Source organism: Fulmarus glacialis, unplaced genomic scaffold, assembly GCF_000690835.1.
Source record: "Fulmarus glacialis isolate BGI_N327 unplaced genomic scaffold, ASM69083v1 scaffold14082, whole genome shotgun sequence".
NCBI classification, from domain to species: domain Eukaryota; kingdom Metazoa; phylum Chordata; class Aves; order Procellariiformes; family Procellariidae; genus Fulmarus; species Fulmarus glacialis.
In genome coordinates this window covers 22279-28883 of record NW_009197276.1, presented here as the reverse complement: position 1 = coordinate 28883, position 6605 = coordinate 22279, and positions in this window count along the sequence as shown.

Here is a 6605-nt window from a genome sequence, read left to right as displayed (position 1 = left end):
TGTAATTTTCAATTGTAATTGTAATTGACTGTTTGCTGGGCACCAAATTTCATACTTTCCACTCTTTCTAACTTTATTCTTTCAGGAGCACATGAAGCAAAAGTATTTTCAGAGCTGCCAAATCTTAATTTCTGTGTCCAAGTGAAAATAGTCACGGCATAAGGAGCTCTGTGGTTGGAAATTGTATTTTTACACATAATCCTAATTAGTCACGTCACTGTGAGAGCACTTTGTATTTAGGATTCATGTGTGTCTTCTTGGACCAAAAATGCTTTGGTGTTTCACTGACTATAACTCTCTGAAAGGTCTCTTTCAAAGATTTTCACTTGCTTTCAGGTATCGCATCCTTTTGATGCACGTTTCCATTGCTAAAATTGTTCTGTCATTCTCACTGCTCTCCTAGATTTTCTCTTTTGTTCCATATGGGCTCTTTTTTTCCCCTTTCTTTGCACGAGATATCTTCTATGAGTTATTTTTATGTTTACAGATATTCCTGTTTGGGACCAACTCCTTTAAGTCACCAGGAACTTTTCTGTTCCTATTGAAGTCCACAAAGGCAGAGCAATTCCTGGTCCAAGTTAGCATACCATTTTCCTGTGGATACCTTGTAGGACCCCGTGAAGCTCCTGACAATTGGGCAGTTGTCTGTCTCTTCCCTCTGACAGAGTGAAGAATTTATGCCAGTGTGAGCGAAGGTGGTATTTACCATGGTGTGACTGAAAGCAGAACTAGCACTGGTTCATGCTGGTGACTCCAGCATGGCTGAATGGAGTGAGTTTATTGTGAGTTTATTTAAGTTAACCCCAGCTTGCTTGTTGCTTAAAATGGAGCCAAAAATTTAAATGGTAAAGGTGGAAAAATGACCTTAAAATGTGGGGCTTCTATTTGCTATCATATAAATAACCTTTTCTGATGACAGAAGGACTTGAACTAAGAAGATTTGTAATAGCTTGAATTTTAATGCAAATTTGTATTCATGTTTTGAATTGGTTTTAATTTTCCTCTTTGCTCTAGTTCCATGAGAAATCAAGGTGCTGAACAACCCTTTTTTCACTTTAACGTCTTTACCAAAGCTTGCAGTAACTTTATCACTGTGAATGTCAAATTCATCCCTTAACACTTTTTAGTTGGGACAGTAGGAATCAACAGCTTTGGTGCACTGAATCCAGTCCCGGGGTGCTGCATTGCTCAACTGTGGGGCTCTGAAGCAAGCAGTCTGGAGTTTTATAGTCTAATCTAAAAAGTGAAAGATCAAGAATTACTGTGCTAAGCAATGTGAAAGAACCATTTAATTTCACTGACTTAAATACAGAACTGTTTCCAACGTGGGTTCAAATCCTGCTCCTCCTAATGTAAAAATGAAAAACAAGTCAGAGAGGAAAAGAACAAATCAGTTTTAAAACTGTAAAATCTCTTTACATGTGTAGAGATCACTTTCACAGCACACACACTTTTCAAACATGCCATAGGTTCCTATACATGTCCCTGTGGGGAAGATGGTCTACTTTTTCACTGTATTATGTTTTCTTACGAGTGCTTATAGTAAAAATATTGTCTATTTTTAAAACAAACAAACAAATAAACAAATAACTTTGTGTCTTTGTTTTTCTTTTTTTGGAGGGGTACAGCAAAAAAAAAGAGCAGAAGCAGTGATCGTTGAATTGCAGGATACATATGCACAAGAGAGATTTTTGTGAGTGCTTTGTGATCTATTTCAGGCAGGATACATAGCAGGGAATAAAGGGACAGTTTTGTATTGTATGTTGAGGCAGGTGAGGTTGCAAGCATATTGAAGGGTAGAATTAGGATTCAAAATCATCTTGAGAAATTGGGCAGAACTGACAAACTTTTCAGACAGGAAAGAGAGGAATTAAAGGTCAGCTTGGCAGAAAAAGGTCAGGTAGTTGGCTGGCATTCATTTTGAGACCCATTCTAACAACATAGTGATGCTGCAAAATGAACAGAAACATTGAGACGTATAAAGACTGTATCATCCCTATGACATAAAATACCTCTTTCTGTTCAGCTCTGGAGATGCATCAGCTGAAGTACCAGGTCTAGTTTCATATGTCATACTTGTTAGGAAAAACCGGAGACAGTTCAGAGAAGAGTAATGAGATTTAACAAAAATCTAGAAAACATGAGAACATAAGTACATGAGAATGAGAAATATAAGAAGAAATCGAAGGAGTTTGAGTAGGTTTGTCTACCAAATACTCAAAGGAAATGCAAGTCTCCAAACACAAAGAGAACAATTTATTCCTTTCATCTTTTCAGTGTCTTTAATGTTCATGTTGGCTAGAACGAGAAATAATAGGCTTATTGAATCAAAGAAGATTTAGATTAGTCACTAGGGAGGAACCGTGTACAGGAAAGATGGAGCACTGGAAGAGATCGCCAAGGGGGCCTCTTCAGATGTGCATGGCAATCAGCCACACATCTGATGAAAATGCATTAGCCAGAGGTGAACCCTGCCTTGGGGCAGGTGACTGCCCTGGACAATCTCCTGACCTTCTCTCCAGCTGGCCTTTCTCTTATTTCTGTGAATGTAGTATGAACTGGAAAATTATTAGAGTAGAGGACTGATCACACTATCGTGCTCTCAAGAGGTGCCAAAGGACTGGAAGAAAGATCAGCTTTGACTTTATTTAATAACTTGAAATGAACTGGAAAATATGTTAAGGTTTCCTAACTATATTTGCATAATGTCTTAGACTGTAAAGTGCTGTGAAACTTGCCTAAATGCCTATAAGGAAGTTAGAATAGCTACACATAGTCAAGAAAAAGAAATGTAAGTGCTAGTCCTGACGCTTGTGATCATGTGCTCTTGTTAAATCTGAGCTGACTCACTGGAGGAGCGTACGAGATGCAGGACAGCATCTGCATTTTTGCATAACATAATTATGAGCTTTCTTTGCCTTCACTGGGACCATCTGCCTGCAGAGCCCCCAGCAGAGCGAGGTGCTGGTCTGTGACTGGTGCTCCTCTGTGCTATGAGCCAGGTCCAGTAAAAGGGCTGGAGGAAGGTGCCCGAGAGGACGGGCTCTTGGGCTAATACCTAAGCTCGGTGCCGTGGCCGCTCGCCAGTACACCGGGCTTCTCCTCTTTCCCAGGACTGAGTATTTTGATGGATTAGACAGGGTGGAGGAGCTTTTCAAATCCCAGTTTTGGTCTTAGGTGTCTACATTCTGCACATTCTCCTGGCATGACTCAGTTACTGCCTATCTGACCAAAAATGTTGATATATCTGATGATTTACATGGGACACCTAGTTATTTTGCCCTGGGAAAAATGAGTCTTTTCCTGTAACTTTTTTTTGTTTTGTTTTATGAACACGGAAGATGTTTAATGAACCAGATCTTTTACTTCGGCTTTCGTGTTATTTTTAGTGCAATAGCTCAGGAGCAGTGTTTCCTCCAAAGTTGTTCAACTATTTTCCTTCTCATGCTATAGTTTTGCCATAAAAATTGTTGGTGCCCTAAGTTCACAGAAAATACGTTATTCCGTTTCATTTCCTCCTCCCTTCCCCCTTTTTCAAGCAAATGTCTGATTTCTATCCAAGCTGATTACAACCCTTCTCTGACTAAATATTCTTCCAAGGATTGTATTTTCTCTAAATGTACTTGTGTGTGAAGAAAACAAACGAGTAGGTGGTGAAATTATACAATGGTGTACAGGGATGTGAGATCAGATAACACTGAAATGTCGGATTTAATTTCCTCTACTAAGACGCCAACAGCGAGCGTGTTGGTTTTCAGTGGGAAATACTTTGAGAGTCACAACAAAAGAAGTGGTGAAGGGAAAAGCATCCTGCTCACACGTCAGTCTCAGACAAGCACAAATGCGGGAGGAGGCCGATTAATTCCTTTCCTTGTCTCGAGCTAAAAGCACCCAGGCTTTGCAGGCAAGCATGGCCCACCCACAGGCTAGGATGATTCCTGAAGTTACCCCTGGTGCTGCAGGTGAAGGGAAGGGATGTCGCAGGAGGAGGTGTGTATTTGTTTCCCCACTTGGGCATTCAGCTGCCCCAGGTGGAGGTGAGTCCCCTGGGAGATGTGTGCTGGCCAGTGCTGGCCAGTGCTGTGGTCCAGGGGCACCGGTGCGAGGTTCGGGTTGGGGGGCTGTGCTGCCTGGCAGCCAGCACCTCGCCTTGCAGGGGACCACGAGATGTCACTGCAGGTCCAGCCCAAGCCAGAGAATCCCCTTAATCTGTAAAGCATCTGAAAATCCAATACATTCAATGCTGGTTAGCAGTGACGGGAAAAAATGCAAAGGGGGCCGTTTAAGTCAAATAATACAGTGTGCCTAAAATTTTGGGCTGACTTGACATTATACAGCCCGGGAACAGATTTCAGGCAAGTGATTATTTGCATTGAGCTCTGAGTTGCTACCTTGTTTGTATTACTTGACACTTAAGTAGTTCCTGAGCTCTGCATATGCTGTCTGCTGAAATTATTGTTAGCTTTTTTTTTTCCTTCAACAAGATGAGATTCAAGAAGAAAAGCAGCACTTCAGGAAGGCAAAGCATGGTGCCTACGCCTTCAAAACAAACCTGCGCTTTGCAATGTGAGTTTAAACTCCCCAGGCAGCTGAGGGTGCAAGACTGCTTGTTTGGTTGCTTTTTGTTTTAAGCAGACTCTTACCCTGGGGGAAGTCACCGTGCAGACCCACCATAAGGCTCCAGGAATGTGCTTCTCTTCAGGAGAGCACCAAAGCACAAGTGTAAATCCTTTTGAAGTCAATGAAGATAAGGCATGTGCTCAACACTCCTCTGAACTGCAGCTGCATTTGTCTCATGATAGATATAAAAAAAAATTTAGATAAATTTTAGATAAAATAAATCTGAATATTTGAGGCCTCCACACACTTAGGGAGCTACCCAAAATTCAAATGACTTTCTTTAAAATAAATAAATAGACTGGGTTTGAAAGAAGTTCACCAAACTGGTTTTCCTGCACTGTCGCCTCATTTTAAGATGGACACGGTGCAGGACGCATCTATGCAGCTGGCAGGTGGCACGTCACTGCTGTGAAAAGCAGCAATGCCGCTGTCACGAAGCGCTGTAGCTCTGTATTATTGTTTAAACCCCTGTAACCCTGCTTGCCTCCAGCCCCCAGCAGCATGAGGAGGTCCCAGGTGACGCTGGCTGCTGAAGAGGAAGAGGAGCAGTTCTCAGGCAATGCCAAAGATGCTGTTGGGGATACACAAGTTCAATGGGATCACCTTACTTTGGTAGGGGATGGTTTGTGGCAGTTTTGCTTAAAGCAAAATACTTTAAAATTGGCATTTATCTCTCCACTTCTATTATTTTTTTAGACATTTCTGTTGTTCGGAAACACCTGGCTGAGCGTCGGTGTCCCCTGAGCTCTCCACCTTTCTCACCTTTCTCCTACCTGTGCACAAGGGTGATGCTTTAGGGCAAGGGCTGGAGGTGGCACCCTGTCCCCCAGCCATGGCTGGCAGGAGGAGGGCACGGTCCCCTCTGGCCCGGCATGGAGGGGCTGCACAGCAAACCTGGTACTCCCCGGCTGTCCTGCAGCTCTGCAGTTTTTTCCTTGCCCAGCGGGCAGCGCATGGTGCCGGAGGCATGGGCCAGATGCAGAACCCACACATGGACTTAATCAGGCCCCTTGGGGGTCCCAGCGCAGCCCTGCTGCAGGGGTGTGAGCGGGAGCTGGTGCCAAGCCTGCTGCTGGGGAAGGCTGGGGGGCCTCCCGCTGCGCTGGGGGCACTGGGGAGTTGGCTGTGGTCCTCTTGTGTGCACTCATTTTCAGGTTTTAGAGCTGGCTCTTAAATTCCCTGCGTGTCAGCGGGCCGGTTTATGGGGCTGAAGCAGGGGACGCAGCTAAGGGTCTCGGCCGGGGAGGGCAGAGGACTGCCGAGTTGGCAGTGAAGGTCGGGTGTAGGTGCTTTAACGCACGGGTGTGTGCCAGCTTTTCTGCCGGGCAGGGGGATTGCTTCATCAACGTGCTCCCGGTGACAGACATGGTAGGCTTTGTCCTTGTCCTTGGCGTGGCAATGTAACAGGCTTCTCTGCAGAGGAGGGCTGGATTACAAATGGCTCAGATGTGTCCTGTCCCCGGAGCGACCCATGTTACCTGCCCATTGACCTGGATGCACGGGATGTGCCGAGCAGCCCGGACCAGCTGCACGCTCCGTGCACAGAGAGCATCGGCACTGCCACACGCGTCCTGCTGTGCCTCCAGAGGTGCCTCTGCAGGGGCTGCAAAAATACTTGGTTGCTGTGAAAAGACAAGAAAAACCTTGGCTTTCCTACAGGGCGTGGCGTCAGACTATACAACATAAACCACTGTGGGTTGAACCACTTGTAACTTGCATGCAGTTTACGTCCTGACAGTGCTCACATCCACCACATCCAGCTCACGCAGGCAGAACTGGCAAAATTTTACTCACCAGGGCAAATCAGACCCACGCGGAGGCTTGCTCCGAAGCCTGCCCGTCTTTCCAACGGCGCGGGGAAGGGCGTGCAGAGTCAGGCCCTGCTCCGAGAGACCCGCCTGTGTCCCCGCAGAAAGGGGCATCGCTTCCAAGGGTTAATGTTATTTTAAGATACCTCTGCATTGCGGTTGCAAATCTGAGCGGCT